This window comes from Somniosus microcephalus, chromosome 2, assembly GCF_052327205.1.
Source record: "Somniosus microcephalus isolate GS21.2 chromosome 2, FLI_Smic_1.0, whole genome shotgun sequence".
Taxonomy (NCBI): Eukaryota; Metazoa; Chordata; class Chondrichthyes; order Squaliformes; family Somniosidae; genus Somniosus; species Somniosus microcephalus.
In genome coordinates, this window is record NC_140988.1 from 66,290,776 (window position 1) to 66,308,541 (window position 17,766).

Genomic DNA, 17,766 nt, shown 5'->3' on the forward strand with positions numbered 1-17,766 from the left:
AGTGCAAAATATATTTATATACATCCGGGTCAATGTAGTTGATCAGCTTATTTAGAGCCTCTTGATCCAACACGCCCAAAAAGTTTTTAAATGTACAATACCAATGTTTCCATTTATCATCCACTCCAGCAGAATTGGGGTCAGCCTTGAATCGTTCTGGTTGAAGATATCGCTCCATTCTAACACAAAGTTAATAAATTGAAATAAAGAATAGATTTGCCTTCCAAAGCTAGGCTTTATTAACTTTAAAATCAGCAGCATATCTTTCCACATCCAGTCCCAACTGAGCTAGAAAAGGACTGAATTTAAGGTAGCCACAACACATCAACTACCAATGAGATTACAACACATATCCCAAGGCAGTTAACAAACAACAAATCACAATACTTTTACTAATCAAGGAATAATCACCACAATACTCAAACCAAGTACGTAGTGAGTTTACTATGTTAATTTAATCAACTTGATATCGACTCCACACTTTGGGTGATTTCGGGAACAGCCAGCTACGACTCGAACCATAGAAGGGAACTCAGACAAGTAATCGATCCATCTTAGAGAAACTACTCAGCCCCGCCCGTCTTGACCTGGACCCGAATTCACTTACAGCTGCTAAGGTATGGAAACACTGGTATCGTACTTTCAGCAACTTCCTCAGGGTGTGTGGTGAAAATGTTCCTGATAAATTAGAAATACTTGCTAATTACGTATCCCCTCATGTGTTTGGTTATATCGAAGGCTGTGTAGACTATGACGCCGCTATCCAAATACTACAGCAGCTCCCCAAATGAAATTTTTTCTCAACATCTACTGGCCACAACTCGACAACAACTCGGGGAATCACTTGACGAATTCCTTCAGAAACTTCGCAGGCTCAGCAAGGATTGTAATCTTAAAGCTGTTACAGCTGAGCAGTACCAGGAGGAGTTAATTCGTGATTCCTTTATTAATGGGATTGCGTCTCCCTTCATACGTCAGCGTCTGTTGGAGAATAAAACCCTCAAGTTACAGGCTGCCTATCACCAGGCATGTTCTCTGGACTTGGCAAAGAGGAATGCAGACACCTATCTTTTACCACGTGCACGGGCTGCTGCTATCTCTTTTAGTGACTCTTTCAATAGGCCTCGGATGACGACTCCAACCTGGCTGATGACAACCCTACCCTAGGAACCTACACTGATGATGACCCCGCCCTAGCGGCATCTTGGCAATCTGGAAGGAAGTGTTTCTTCTGTGGAGGAGCGTTCCATTATAGGGAAATTTTGTCCTGCTAGTAACGTGACCTGCAATCATTGCAGCAAGAAAGGTCACTTTTCTAAGGTATACCGGTCAAGAGCTCCTGTTAGTTTTGCAGCTATCTATAAAACTGCTCCTCCCCCAAGAGCCACTACTAAGGTTACAGCTGCAATCTATAAAACTGCTCCTCCCCCAAGGACCACTACTAAGGTTACAGCTGTCCAGGGTAAAACTGCCCCTCCTCCCATCACAGCTGTTTTTCCCCAAAGTTTGTCCTATGCAGCCACGAAGGTTTCGATAAATGGACACATTTTGAGTGCACTAATCGACTCATGCAGCTCTGACAGCTTCATTAGTGAGCGGGCTGTCAGTCAGTTAAAATGTGTATTTACCCCTCGGACAGGGAAATTGCAATGGCTCTGATGACACTGACCACCAGTTCTTCCGGCTATTGTCTTGTCGACCTTATTCTCAATGGTCGCACTTATTTCTCCACCCGGCTCGGGGTGCTCAAGAACCTATGCAGTGGTGTGCTCCTGGGACAGGATTTCCAGAAACAACACAAAAGACTCACTTTCGAGTTTGGAGGGTCAAAGCTGGAGCTTACTATTTCCAAAGTACCGTTTTGTGCGCTTTTGGCGGCTTCGCTCGACGAGCCCCCCGATGTAAGCCCATAGTCACTAAATCATGACGTTTCAGCCGAGATGATCAAGCCTTTATCGAGGCAGAAATCTCTCGCCTTCTAGCTGACGGTATCATTGAGTCATGTTCCTGGTGGGCTCAAGTCGTCATTGTTAAAAATCCTCTGAAGCAACACAAGAAACGTCTTTGCATCGATTACTCGCAAACTATTAACCAGTATACCGACCTGGATGCCTACCCACTACCACGCATCGATGACATGGTCAATAACCTTGCCAACTACAAGGTATTTTCAACTTTTGATTTAAAGAGCACATATCATCAAGTACCGTTAAAGGACTCTGACAAAAAGTATACGGCCTTTGAGGCCAATAGTCGGCTTTACCAGTTTCCATTTGGGGTCACCAATGGGGTGGCCGTCTTTCAACGGGCAATGGATAGCCTAGTCAAACAGGAGAACTTAACGGACACTTTTCCATATCTAGATAATATCACCATTGCTGGTCATAACCAGAAGGAGCGTGATGCCAATCTCCAGAAATTTTTTGACGTTCTCCGTCGTCGCAACTTAACCTTAAATGAGTCCAAATCTGTGAAATCAGTACCATCCTTGGCTACTGGGTGGGCAACGGTGTCATCAAACCAGATCCGGAGCGACTTTGTCCGCTTCAGGAGCTCCCTCCCCCTACGAATCTCGGCTCTCTTCGTCGGGCACTCGACATGTTCGCCTTTTATGCGAAATGGATACCCCACTTCTCCGACAAGATCCAGCCCCTGCTTCACGCAGTCATTTCCAGTCAACCTCCTCAAGCGACAACTGGAAAAAGCCACGCTTCGTTCCATTGATGAAAATCTTCCTTTCGTGGTCGAGTGCGATGCATCGGATGTGGCGATCTCTGCTACCTTGAATCAAGGTGGTCGACCCGTTGCATTTCTGTCCAGAACTTTGCAGGGTAGCGAGCTCCATTATCCTCCTGTCGAGAAGGAGGCTACGGCCATCATCGAAGCGGTACGTAAATGGAGTCATTTTCTCGCTCGTCGCCGTTTCTCATATATTCACACCGATCAGCGCTCCGTGGCCTTTATGCTGGATAAATGGAAACGCACTAAGATCAAGAATAACAAAATACAACTCTGGAGGATGGAATTGGCTGCCTTTGGATACACCATACATTATCGACCCGGCAAAGAGAATGTGGCCCCGGATACCCTCACGCGGGCATTCTGCTCTTCTATGTCAATTTCGACTCTGGCGGATCTTCATACTGACTTATGCCATCCTGGCGTTACCCATATGTTGCACTTTGTGCGATCTAAAAATCTCCCATTTTCTATGGAAGATGTGAAAAGAACGTGCTCCTCCTGTAAAATTTGTGCGGCGTTAAAACCACCATTCTTCCGTCCATCGGATGGCTCGCTCATGCATGCTATGCAGCCTATGCAGCGACTCAGCATTGACTTTAAAGGGCCATTGCCTTCCTCAACGCGGAACACCTACTTACTGACTATGGTGGACGAATATTCACGCTTTCCCTTTGCTGTCCCCTGTCCCAATATGCTTACTTCCACAGTGATCAAATGCCTTGATCAAGTCTTTTCCCTTTGCGGTACGGCCAATTTCATCCACTCTGATCGGGGTCCCTCCTTCATGTCAAGCGAACTCAAAAGTTATCTCGCCCAATGGGGAATCGCCACAAGTAAAACAACACCGTACCATCCCATCGGTAACGGACAGGTTGAGAGATACAACGCTATCATTTGGAACGCTGTTCGTCTTGCGCTGAGGTCACGCAACCTACCAGACCAGCAGTGGGAAACTATGCTCCCTGATGTGTTGCATTCCATCAGGTCTCTCCTTTCTACTTCTACCAATGTCACACCTCACGAGCGATTCTTCAACTTCCAGCGTCGCTCCACCCATGGGACGCCTCTACTGTCATGGTTGGCAGCTCCTGGCCCCGTGCTGCTCCGAAGATTCGTCCGATCATCAAAAAACGATCCTCTAGCTGACGAGGTAGAACTTAGACGTCAACCCCACGTACGCCCACGTGCGGTACCCGGATGGCCAGGAGACCACCGCTTCGCTCTGGGACCTGGCTCCCTGTCCGGCCGGTTCCGTGGACCCGACTGATGGAGGGACCCGCGGGGATGAGGCCGACACTCTGCGCTCCCCCGAGGAGGACGCCCTACCTGGGACATCGAGGGATCTGCCGGCTGCCCCGCCGGATCTGCTCGGGGAGCCGAGCGCTCCCCGTGGGGTGGCCACCCCGGGCCAGGACGCCGGTCAGTCTCCAGCTAACCAACGGGATGAAGCCAGTTCTGCGCCTGTGGGGACCCGCACCCGGAGTCACGATCTCCCCAGCCTCCCTCGGGTTGATCAGAGCAACACGGGCCCTGTCGAGCCACTGGCACGGATCAAGCGGCCCAGGGACCAAGACATGCCTTCTGGCCATAAACAAAAATCTAAAACACTGCGGCTATTTGTGGTCCGCCTAATCCGTTAAGAGGAAGTCGTCGGACTTCCAAATCTTTTAGGCAGGAAGAATGTCATAAATCTCATCATCAAGAAACTACCTATGAAATAACACTGGACGGCCAGCTGGTGGCGCCGTCCAAGGAGTATAAATACTCGGGCGATTGTCCCAGCTTGCCAGGGCCATTTTGTAAAGACAAGGAGCTAGTGGATATAACTAGACTTCCATGTTCTGAAACAAGTTGATTAAAGCCTTGCTTTATACTCAAACCAAGTGCGTAGTGAGTTTATTACGTCGGCAAGTATATCCTTCCTTAGGTAAGGAGACCAAAACTGTACACAATACTCCAGGTGTGGTCTCACCAGAGCCCTATATACTTGTAGTAAGACATCTTTACTCTTATACTCAAATCCTCTTGTAGTAAAGGCCAACATACCATTTGCTTTCCTAATTGCTTGCTATACCTGCATATTAACTTTCAGTAATTCTTGTACAAGGACAGCCAGGTCCCTCTGAACACCAACATTTTCCAATCTCTCACCGTTTAAAAAATACTCTGCTTTTCTATTTTTCCTACCAAAGTGGATAACTTCACATTTCTCCACATTATATTCCATTTGCCATGTTTTTGCTCACTCACTTAGCCTGCCTATATCCCCTTGAAGCCTACTTTCATCCTCTTCACAGCTTACATTTCCACCCAGCTTTGTATCATCAGCAAACTTGGATATATTACATTTGGCCCCCTCATCCAAATCATTGATGTAGATTGCGAATAGCTGAGGCCCAAGCACTGATCCTTGCGGTACCCCATGAATTACAGCCCGCCAACCCGAAAAGTACCTGTTTGTTCCTGCTCTGTTTTCTGTCCGTTAACTCATCCTCAATCCATTACCCCCCAATCCCATGAGTCCTAATTTTGTTTAATAACCTCTTGTGTGGCACCTTATCAAATGCCTTCTGAAAATCCAAATACACTACATCCATTGGTTCCATCTTATCTATTCTGCTGGTTACAACCTCAAAAAACTCTAACCGATTTGTCAAACAGGATTTCCCTTGCATAAATCCGTGTTGACTCTGCCCAATCTATTATTATTTTCTAAGTGCCCTGTTACCACATCCTTAATAATAGATTCTAGCATTTTCCCTACTACTGATGTCAGGCTAACTGCTCTGTAATTCCCCGTTTTCTCTCTCCCTCCTTTCTTAAATAGTGGGGTTAAATTTGCTACCTTCCAATCCGCAGGAACCGTTCTAGAATGAATGGAATTTTGGAAAATGACATCCAATGCATCCACTATCTCTATAGCCACCTCTTTCAAAACCCTAGGATGTAGGCCATTAGTTCCTGGGGATTTATCGGCTTCCAGTCCCATTAATTTCTCCAGTACTATTTGTTTACTAATACTAATTTCTTTCAGTTCCTCATTCTCGTTAGACCCTTGGTTCTCCACTATTTCCGGGAAGTTTTTTGCATCTTCTTCCGTGAAGACGGACACAATGGGCTGGATTTTCATTGAGGAGGCGGGTAGGAGGCGGGACTACAACTTTTGGGGTTGTAGTCCCACCTCCATCGAGTTCTAGCCAACTCACGTGATTTTGACTTAATTGACCTTGTTGAGCCCGCCCAGTGGGTGATGTCACAGATTGATATTTCATCTGTCAAGACCTTTTGACAGATGAAATATCAGCGTTTCACAGCTGTTTGAAGCTGTCGAACACTGACAATCTGTACTCCCAGGTTAATTCCTCCCTCTCAGGATGATTTAGAGATCTCCCCAGAACAGAAAGCTGAATGCTGGAACTTTTGACAGCTCGCGGCCATTCTGCTTTCTGTGCCGGTGAGATGAGGGACTCCCGAGACCTGAAGGAAGGAAGGCTGTAAAGGTAAGTACATGTAAGTAAAACTTAATTAAACACTTTACACACAGCAAACACACTTACCTTTGCACTCATGCACCCATCACTCACCTGAACACCGGACATCTCGACCACTCCAAGCCCTTCATCCCGACGGCCCGCCTCGCTAACTTGGCGTGGTTTGGAACGTCGGGAATCCCACATTTCACCAATGAAAATAGGGATTAGGCTAAAAACTGCCTGTTAACTACCTGTTAACAGGCAGTTCATTGGCACTAATCCCCTTCGTGCTTTGGGGAAGCGGGTCCCAGTGCGGGCCGGGTACCCGCCTCCTTTGAAACTGGCATGGAGGTGGGTTGGGGGCGGGATGGGTTTGTGCCCCCCCCCCCTGATTTCAGGATTTTAACCCCCCACACGCCTCCAATCCCGCCTCCATGGCCCAATGAAAATCCTGCCCAATGTATTTGTTCAATTTCTCCGCCATTTCCTTATTCCCCATTATAATTTCTCCTGTCTTAGCCTGTAAGGGACCCACATTTACCTTTGCTAATCTTTTCCTTTTTACATACCTATAGAAGCTTTTACAGTCTTTTTATGTCTCTCGCTAGTTTACTCTCATTCTATTTTCCCTTTGTTTATCAATTTCTTGTTCCTCCTTTGCTGAATTCTAAAATCTTCCCAATCCTCAGGCTTACTGCTCTATTTGGCAACATTATAAGCCTCTTCCTTTGATCTAATACTATCTTTAACTTCTCTTGTCAGCCATGGTTTGATCACTTTTCCTGTGGGGTTTTTGTGCCTTGAAGGAATGTATATCTATTGTAAATTATGTATTAATTATTTAAATACTCGCCATTGCTTGTCTACCATCATACTTTTTAATGTAGTTTCCCAATTTACCTTAGCCAACTCGCCCCTCATACGTACGTTGTTTGCTTTGTTTAGATTTAAGACCCTAGTTTCAGATTTAAAATTCTATCATATTATGGTCACTCTTCCCTAAAGGCCCCTTTACTAATTAATTAACCCTTTCTCATTGCACAATACTAGATCTAAAATAGCCTGTTCCCTAGTTGATTCTTCAACATACTGATCTAGAAAACTATCTTGCATACATTCCATGAATTCGTCCTCCACACTATTACTGCAAATTTGGTTTGCCCAGTCTATATGTAGATTAAAGTCCCCCATGATTACTGTATTACCCTTGTTACATACCCTCTAATTTCCTGATTTATACTCTTCCCTACATTACAATTGCTGTTTGGGGCCTATAAACAACTTCCACCAATGTTTTCTCTGAAAAACATTAAAAGCCCCATGAAATCCATGTGGTTAAACTGGCAGTGGCTCTGCTATTCCATCTGGCTTGCTTTCTGCTGCAGAGGCCATTAGCACAGAAGGGTTTGTATTTGTATTGATGTCAGCCCTCATTTGTTCCTGTGTTCGGCTTGAGGTGGAATTGAGTATATGGGAAGCATGGCTAAATGACAAGCCACACTTTAGTTATAGAAGAGTTGCATGCGGCTTGTGAGAGGCGAGTTAGGCACCCATGTTGCAGAGATCAACACAGGAAATTAAATAATAGTTCAAGCTTTCTGCCCGTGCCTTTGTCTATGATCCTCTTTATTTTAGAATTATTTGCTTAGTGGAGACGAAAGGCTAACAAAGACTGGTTGGACCAAATAGTCAGTCTTGGAGCTATTACTTATGTATTTTAATACTTGCTCTCCTAAGCTGTTCAATGTGAGGGATGATACTTTTTTAATAATTAAAATGAAAGCACTAAATAGAGAATTGCTAAAAATAAACACTAAAACCTGGAAATAAATAAAAGCCAGAAAGGTACAGCTGACATGCTTCCAGCCATACAATTATTCATGTAATCTCCATTTCCCCATTAATCTATGATAGGGTTGCCAATATTCCTGGAGGTTTTATAACAGGACCTTCTGTCTGCAATTGCCATGCCCAGTTAAACAGTCTTTCCCCCCCATCTCTAATACTTTAATGACAAATAAATGAAAGTGTTAATATAAAATGGAAAGAACATACATTTTGTTTGAGTGCCCCTATGATTTTTCTCCCAGGATTGTGTGTAAGTATCCAGGAGATTAATCTGTAATTCCTGGAGACTCCAGGGCAATCCTCAAGGGTTGACAACACTAATCTATTGTATTATTAAAAACATTGCATGGTCACAACATTCGAATGGTGCTTGTACGTGATGCTGCCAGAATAACATTACGTGACAATGTAAGTACCCGCCACACGTAATAGTACAATACTGTCAGTCAACTAATCTTGGGCCTCGCCTGTGAAACCTTAGTGTAATATTTAACTTTGTCCACCAGGTGACACTGCAGCAATTCTTTCTGTGGAGAATAGCAGAAAAGTTGGTAAAGGTGAATAAGGCTAAACCCACTCGGTGAAACACAAATAAAATTAGAAGCACTTAAAAGCCCAGATACTGCAGTACAAAAGATATAAAGGGGAGGAACACCTCCCCCCACCCCCCCTCCCCCAAACAGGAGACTCTTGAAGAAATGGAAACTGAAATCCTAGATCAGCTGTCTGATGGTTATAGTGTCCTGCTGGAATTTGCAGTGGGTAATAACAGCGAACAAACAGCGTTCGCTGTTATTACCCCTTTGAAACTAATCGCAACTTCAGGGTGTAGCGCATGCGCATCCTAGATATACTTACATTTATATAGCGCCTTTCACGACCACCGGGCGCCCCAAAGCACTTTACAGCCATTGAGTGGCAATCAGTGTACAGGAAACTTTCTGATATCCGGCACTGATGGACCGAGCTGGTGCCGTACCATCAAAAGTGCCGGACATACCAGCGTTAATGTTGAAACATACGGAACTGAAAAGCTCCGTGTGAATCAACAAACCCTGTTGCTTAGTAACAGCTTCAAAACAGTCGGCTGCAGCTGCAAGCATCTTTAGCTGAAGCTGTTGCTATAGCTACAGACCTTGCAGTGCCTGACTGGGGGGAAAAAAAAAGCAACGAGAACTAAAAAAACTTATAGAAAACGGCTCCTGATTTTTGCCGTTAGATCGAGTATTCCGGACATATAACCTCCGGATAAACCAAAGTTTCTTGTAATCTGTGAAATCAGTGAAACTGTTGAAAACTTTGGCTCTTCCGTGGTAATACCGCTGGTAAACACCACATTAAAAGTTAGACCCTTTTGGATTAGGTGTAACTGGGGTTTTAACAGCATATCGACTGCTAAACAAAGGTTATGGCCCTGAAAAACTAATTTTAATTTTGTGGAGTGTCAAATTTCTCCATTTTAATAAAAAATTAAAATATTTAAGAAACTTCAAATAAACAAGTTTGCTTTTTTCCCATGTGAGAATAGTACTGGAGAAATTAATAGGACTGAAAGCCGATAAATCCCCTGGATCTGATGCCCTACATTCTAGGGTTTTGAAAGAGGTGACTTTAGAGATAGTGGATGCATTGGTTGTCATTTTCCAAAATTGCATAGATTCTAGAATGGCTACCACAGATTAGAAGGTAGCAATTTTTTTTTTATATTCATTTTATGGGATGTGGGTGTCGCTGGCAATGCCAGCATTTATTGCTCATCCCTAATTGAACCACTGCAGTCAGTGTGGTGAAGGTACTCCCACAGTGCTGTTAGGGAGGGAGTTCCAGGACTTTGACCCAGCGACGATGAAGGATCGGCGATATACTTCTAGGTCAGGATGGTGTGTGACTTGGAGGGGAACTTGCAGGTGGTGGTATTCCCATGCGCCTGTTGCCCTTGTCCTTCTAGGTGGAAGAGATCACGGGTTTGAGAGGTGCTGCCGAAGAAGCCATGGCGAGTTGCTGTAGTGCATCTTGTAGATGGTACACACTGCAGCCATGGTACGCCGGTGGTGGAGGGAGTGAATGTTTAGGGTGGTAGATGGGGTGCCAAATCAAGCGGACTGCTTTGTCCCATATGGTGTCGACCTTCTTGAGTGTTGGAGCTGCACTCATCCAGGCAAGTGGAGAGTATTCCATCACACTCCTTACTTGTGCCTTGTAGATGGTAGAAAGGCTTTGGGGAGTCAGGAGGTGAGACACTCGCCGCAGAATACCTAGCTTCTGACCTGCTCTTGTTGCCACAGTATTTATGTAGCTGGTCCAGTTAAGTTTCTGGTCAATGGTGACCCCAGGATGTTGATGGTGGGGGATTCGGTGATGATAATGCCATTGAATGTCATGGGGCGGTGGTTAGACTCTCGCTTGTTGGAGATGAAAACCCACTATTTAGGAAAGGAGAGAGAGAGAAAACAGGGCACTTGCAAAATAATAATAGGATTGGGCAGAGTCAACACAGATTTATAAAGGGAAATCGTGTTTGACGAATCTGTTAGAGTTTTTTGAGGTTGTAACTAGCAGGATAGATGAGGGGGAACCAGTGAATGTGTACAGTAAACTCTTTCGTATCCGGCACCTGCGGGACCGAGATGGTGCCAGTTGATGAAAATATCCGGATAACAGGTATGCAATTTTTAACACAAAAAAAATAAAAACCATTGACTAACTCGGCCACCGTGGGAAACTCGGACTCGGAAAAATGAAAAATGGATGGATTTAGCAAGATTACCGGTTATCTATTTTGCCTGTTATTAAAGAATTCTGGATGATGAAGTGCCATTTAAACAAGAGTTTACTTTATTTGGTTTTTCAGAAGGCATTCGATATGGTGCCACACAAGAGGTTATTAAACAAAATTAGCGCTCATGGGATTGGGGATAATATTACTTACATGGATTGAGGATTGGTTAACGGACAGAAAACAGAGTAGGAATAAACGGGTCATTTTTGGGTTGGCAGGCTGTAACTAGTGGGGTATCGTAAAGATCAGTGCTTGGGCCTCAGCTGTTCACAATCTACATCAATGATTTGAATGAGGGGACCAAATGTAATATATCCAAGTTTGCTGATGATACAAAGCTGGGTGAGAATGTAAGAACATAAGAAGTAAGAGCAGGTGTAGGCCATACGGCCTCTCGAGCCTGCTGCGCCATTCAGTAAGATCATGGCTGATCGTCGACCTCAACTCCACTTTCCTGCCCGATCTCCATATCCCTTGATTCCCCTGGAGTCCAAAAATCTATCTACAGGAAACTTTGTGCTATCCGGCACCGACGGGACCGAGCTGTTGCCGTTCCCTCAAAACTGCCGGACAAACCAGCGTTAATGTTGAAGCATACGGAGTCTTTCAGTTCCGTATCTGGCCGCAAACACTGTTCTAAACAGTCGGCCGTACCTTGGAAGCGTCTCTGTCGCTTAGCAACAGCTTCAGAGAGACTTTGCAGAGCCTGACTATTGGAAAAAAAAGCCACGAGAAGAAAAAAAACCTAACAAAACGGCTCCTGAATTTTGCCGGTTGCTTGAGCTTGCCGGACATTTAGCCTCCGGATAACACAAAGTTTCCTGTATCTCAGTCTTGAATATGCTCAAAGACTCAGCATTCACAGCCCTCTGGGGCAGAGAATTCCAAAGATTCACAACCCTCCCTCTGAGTGAAGAAATTCCTCCTCATCTCAGTCTTAAATGGCCTAGCCCTTATCCTGAGACTATACCCCCTAGTTCTAGACACTCCAGCCAGGGGAAACAACCTCTCAGCATCTACCCTGTCAATCCCCTTCAGAATCTTGTATGTTTCAATGAAATCACCTCTCATTCTTCGAAACTCCAGAGAGTATAGGCCCATTCTACACAATCTCTCATCATAGGACAGCCCTCTCATCCCAGGAATCAATCTAGTGAACCTTTGCTGCACCGCCTCCAAGGCAAGTATATCCTTCCTTTAGATAAGGAGACCAGAACTGTGCACAGTACTCCAGGTGTGGTCTCACCAAGACCCTGTACAATTGTAGTAAGACCTCCTTACTCTTATGTTCCAACCCGCTTGCAATAAAGGCCAACGTGCCATTTGCCTTCCTTATTGCTTGCTGTACCTGCATGCTAGCTTTCTGTGTTTCTTGCACGAGGACACCCAAATCTCTCTGAACACCAACATTTGAAAGTTTCTCACCATTTAAAAAATATTCTGTTTTTCTATTCTTTCTACCAAAGTGAATAACCTCACATTTCCCTACATTGTACTCCATCTGCCACCTTCCTGCCCATTCACTTAGCCTATCTATCCTTTTGCAGACTCTTTGTGTTCTTCTCACAGCAAACTTGGATACATTACCCTCACCCACTTCATCTAGGTCATTAATATAGATTGTAAATAGCTGAGGCCCCAGCACTGATCCTTGTGGTACCCCACTAGTTACAGCCTGCCAACCTGAAAAGATCCGTTTATCCCTACTCTCTGTTTTCTGTCCGTTAACCAATCCTCTATCCATGTTACTATATTACCCCCAACCCCATGAGCCCTAATCTTGTGTAATAATCTTTTATGTAAGTTGTGAGGAGGATGCAAGGAGACTTGAAAGGGATATAGATAGGCTAAGTGAATGGGCAAGAACATGGTACAGGAAACTCTCAATTTACCGGCACCTAAATAACCGGAAATCTCTGTTAACCAGCAAAATTCAGGAGTAGGTTCAGGTAAGTTTTACTTCATATTAGTGGCCGTTCCTGGATCTGTGGCTGTGTAACCAGGGGTTCCTGCACCTGTTGCTAAGCAACAGGGACGCCTGGATCTTGTGGCCGGGGTATCCTGCACCTGTTGCTAAGCAACAGGGATGCCTGGATCTTGTGGCCGGGGTTCTTGCACCTGTTGCCGGGACCGATGTCCTAGGGGGAGTGTTTGCTAGTGCTCTGGGGGAGGGTTTAAACTAAAATGGCAGAGGGTTGGGAAACTGAGCAGGGGAACAGAGGAAAGGGAAACAAGGATAAAAGCAAAAGATAGGAAGGAGAAAAACAAAAGTGGCAGTCAGAGAAATCAACGGTTTAAATCAAACATGGCCACAGTAAATAATAATTCCAATAGGTCTAAGAGCGTTCCAAAAACAAGCCTGAAGGCTTTGTGTCTTAATGCGAGGAGCATTCGTAATAAGGTGGATGAATTAGCTGCGCAAATAGAGGTAAACGAATATGATTTGATTGGGATTACGGAAACATGGCTCCAGGGTGGCCAAGGCTGGGAACTCAACATCCAGGGGTATTCAATATTCAGGAAAGATAGGCAAAACGGAAAGGGAGGTGGGGTAGCATTGCTGGTTAAAGAAGGGATTAACACAATTGTAAAGAAGGATATTAGCTCTGATGATGTGGAATCTGTATGGATAGAACTGAGAAATACCAAGGGGCAGAAAACGTTAGTGGGAGTGGCATATAGACCTCCAAACAGTAATGCGCAGGTTGGGGATGGCATTAAAAGGGAAATTAGAGAAGCGTGCAATAAGGGCACTGCAGTCATCATGGGTGACTTTATTAATCTGCATATAGATTGGGCTAACCAAATTAGTAACAATACTGTGGAGGAGGAATTCCTGGAGTGTTTACGGGATGGTTTCCTCGACCAATATGTCGAGGAACCAACCAGAGATCAGGCCATCTTAGACTCGGTATTATGTAACGAGAAAGGATTAATTAGCAATCTTGTACGAGGCCCCTTGGGTCGGAGCGATCATAATATGATCGAATTCTTCATTAAGATGGAGAATGAAGTAGTCGACTCAGAGACTAGGGTCCTAAATTTAAATAAAGGAAACTACGATGGTCTGAGGCGCGAGTTGGGTAGGATTGATTGGGGAAAAACATAGGAACATAGAAGATAGGAGCAGGAGTAGGCCATTCGGCCCCTTGAGCCGCTCCGCCATTCAATGCGATCATGGCTGATCATCCAAATTCAGTACCTGGTCCCTGCTTTCTCCCCATACCCCTTGATCCCTTTAGCCTTAAGAAATATATCCAACTCCTTGAATATATTTAATGTATTGGCCTCTACTGCCTTCTGTGGTAGAGAATTCCACAGGTTCACCACTTTCTGGGTGAAGAAATTCCTCCTCATTTCTGTCCTAAATGGCCTACCCCTTATCCTTAGACTGTGACCCCTGGTTCTGGACTCCCCGACCATCGGGAACATCCTTCCTGCATCTAGTCTGTCCAGTCCTGTCAGAATTTTATAAGTTTCAATGAGATCCCCTCTCATTCTTCTAAACTCCAACGAGTACAAGCCCAGTCGACCCAATCTCTCCTCATACGTCATTCCTGCCATCCCAGGTATCAGCCTGGTGAATCTTCGCTGAACTCCTTCCATGGCAAGAACATCCTTCCTCAGATAAGGCGACCAAAACTGCACACAATACTCAAGATGTGGTCTCACCAAGGCCCTGTACAACTGCAGCAAGACATCCTTGTTCCTGTACTCAAACCCTCTCGCTACGAAGGCCAACATGCCCTTTGCCGCCTTAACCGCCTGCTGCACCTGCATGCTTACCTTCAGCGACTGGTGCACAAGGACAGCCAGGTCTCGTTGCACTTCCCCTCCTCCCAATCTATTGCCATTCAGATAATCTGCCTTCCTGTTTTTGCCACCAAAGTGGATAACCTTGCATTTATTCACGTTCTATTGCATCTGCCATGCTTTTGCCCAATCACCCAACCTGTCCAAATCATCCTGGAGTTTCTCGGCATCCTCACAGCACACACACCCACCCAGCTTTGTATCGTCTGCAAATTTGGAGATATTGACATCTAGTTCCCTTGTCTGGTTCATTAATATATATCGTGAATAGCTGGGGCCCAAGGACCGATCCCTGCGGTACCCCACTAGTCACTGCCTGCCACTCGGAAAAAGACCCGTGTGGTAAACCACTGTTATAGTTATCACTGTATATTGTTCTCACTGTTCTCACTGTCACATCACTACACGAGGTCGCCTCTTGTCGCACTGTTATACCTGGGCTGACCACCTCCGACTCCGCCCATTACCTGCCCAGGTATAAAGGTAGCTGACTGGCTAGTATTCCTCCCTGTTGGATCGGATCACCCACGAGGGTGGGCTCTGTTATTTAGCCAATAAAAACCTTCAGTTACGTTCTTAACTCGTCGCCTTTTATTGGACTAATTGATAGGCATATCAATTTTATTGGCTAAATTTTAAAGATGTCTGATAATGAACAGCAACAGCAAGGAGCTCACCCAGCAGCACAGCAACAGCAGCCTCCAGACAACGGGCCACACCAGCCGGCTTGGCTGCAAGCCTTGAAACCACCATACCTGGATCTAAACCCACAGGCACCAAACGCAGCCCTCAACTTCAAACACTGGCTGGACTGCTTCGAATCCTACCTGGAAGAATCCGGCGCCCCGCAGAGATCCAAACTAAGACTTCTGAACGCCCAAGCGAGCCCGAGAGTATACGCACTCATACAGGACACGACTACGTACGAGGCCGCTATCAACCTACTGAAACAGCAGTACCGCAGCCCGGTAAATTACATGTACACCAGGCACCTCCTAAGATCCCGCCCGCAACAGCCAGGAGAGTCTGTAGCTGAATTTTTACGGGCGCTAAGAGCACTCGGCAGGAACTGTGACTTTAAAGCGGTGACGGCTGTTGAAAATACGGAAGATAATATCCGCGATGCCTTTGTGAAAGGCCTACGGTCCGACTACTCACGGCAAAGACTGCTTGAAGCTAAAGACCTCGACCTGGACAAAGCTGAAGCCCTCGCTCTCTCCCTGGAGGTGGCCCATCAGGACCAGGAGGCGTTTTCCAGGTACTGCTCGCGACCCTGGGACTCGGGCCCGACCCCTACCGCAATACCCTTCGCAGCGCCGCCCCCGGGACCTACCTCAGCGTCGGCGTCCCGGACCCGACCGGGCCCGCCACCCCCGGTACCGGCTCCGACATCGGGCACCCGCGATCGGGCCGCCGGCTGCTTCTTTTGCGGCCAGGAGAAGCACCCGAGGTCGCGCTGCCCAGCCAGGAACTCTACCTGCACAACCTGCAGGAAGAAAGGCCATTTCTCTAAGGCCTGCAGGAGCGGATCTTCAGAGGCCAGCAGTGCCTCATGCGAACTGTGGGGGCGGCCATCTTCTTTCACGGCAACTGAGGCCAGTATCCCCACACGTGAGTCATGGGGGCGGCCATCTTTGATCAAGGCAACCGACCCCAATAGTGCCTCATGTGAGTTATGGGGGCAGCCATCTTCTCCGCCATTTTGTCCTACCTCGTGGGAGACGCCATTTTACACACCACGCCCGACTGCCACCGGGCCCCCGGACCCGACGACCGCCTCGCCCGCAGACGACAACGACTCGCTTACCTACACGCTAGCCTCCGTCACTCTGGATCAAGCCCGCCCACACCACCTGTCCAAGTCGATGATGGACATCAAAGTAAACGGCCACGCCACGACCTGCCTGTTCGACAGCGGAAGCACGGAGAGCTTCATCCACCCAGACACGGTGAGCCACTACTCCCTCCCTGTCCTGCCAACGCGCAACCGAATCTCGATGGCATCGAGGTCCCACGCCACGGACATTAGCGGCTACTGTGCTGTGACCTTGTCGGTTAAGGGTACAGAGTATAAAAACTTTAAACTCCTCGTCCTCCCCCAGCTCTGCGCTGCCGTCCTACTAGGGCTGGACTTCCAATCCCACCTCCAAAGTGTAACCCTAGCATACGGTGGACCCCTCCCCCCACTCACAGTCGACAACCAGCGAAGGTTAAACCGCCCACCGCGTAACACCTGCAGCCTATCCACCCTCAAGGTGCCGCCACCTTCCCTGTTCGCTAACCTCACCCCCGACTGCAAACCCGTCGCTACCAAGAGCAGGCGGTACAGCGCTGGGGACAGAGCTTTCATTAGCTCTGAGGTGCAGCGTCTCCTGAAGGAGGGCATCATCGAGGGGAGCAACAGCCCCTGGCGTGCCCAGGTCGTGGTCGTTAAGACCGGCGATAAAAATCGCCTGGTCATCGACTACAGCCAGACCATAAACAGATACACCCAGCTGGACGCATACCCCCTTCCCCGCATATCTGACATGGTCAATCAGATTGCACAATACCGCGTATTCTCGACCATCGACCTTAAGTCGGCCTACCACCAACTCCCTATCCACCCCGAGGACCGCCAGTACACCGCCTTCGAGGCGAATGGGCGCCTATACCACTTCCTTAGGGTCCCCTTCGGTGTCACCAACGGGGTCTCGGTCTTCCAAAGGGAGATGGACCGGATGGTTGACCAGAACGGACTGCAGGCCACATTCCCCTACCTAGATAACGTCACCATCTGCGGCCGCGACCGGCAGGACCACGACGTGAATCTGGAGAAATTCCTCCGTACGGCCCAACGGCTGAACCTCACCTACAATAAGGAGAAATGCGTGTTTAACACAGCGCGCCTTGCCATCCTTGGCTGTGTAGTAGAGAACGGAGTCATCGGCCCCGACCCCGAAAGAATGCGCCCCCTCATGGAGCTACCCCTCCCCCACTGTCCAAAAGCACTTAGGAGAACCCTGGGGCTTTTCGCCTACTATGCCCAATGGGTACCCAATTATGCGGACAAAGCCAGACCCCTCCTGAAAACCACATCCTTCCCCCTCACGGAAGAGGCGTGCGCGGCCT

The 17,766-nt window shown here is 47.0% G+C and overlaps 1 protein-coding gene across 5 annotated transcripts in view; it reads left to right on the plus strand.

The window, feature by feature from the left end:
* Window positions 1-17,766, plus strand: part of idua (alpha-L-iduronidase) — a 485,317-nt gene that overhangs the window by 13,515 nt on the left and 454,036 nt on the right. The window lies entirely within an intron of this gene.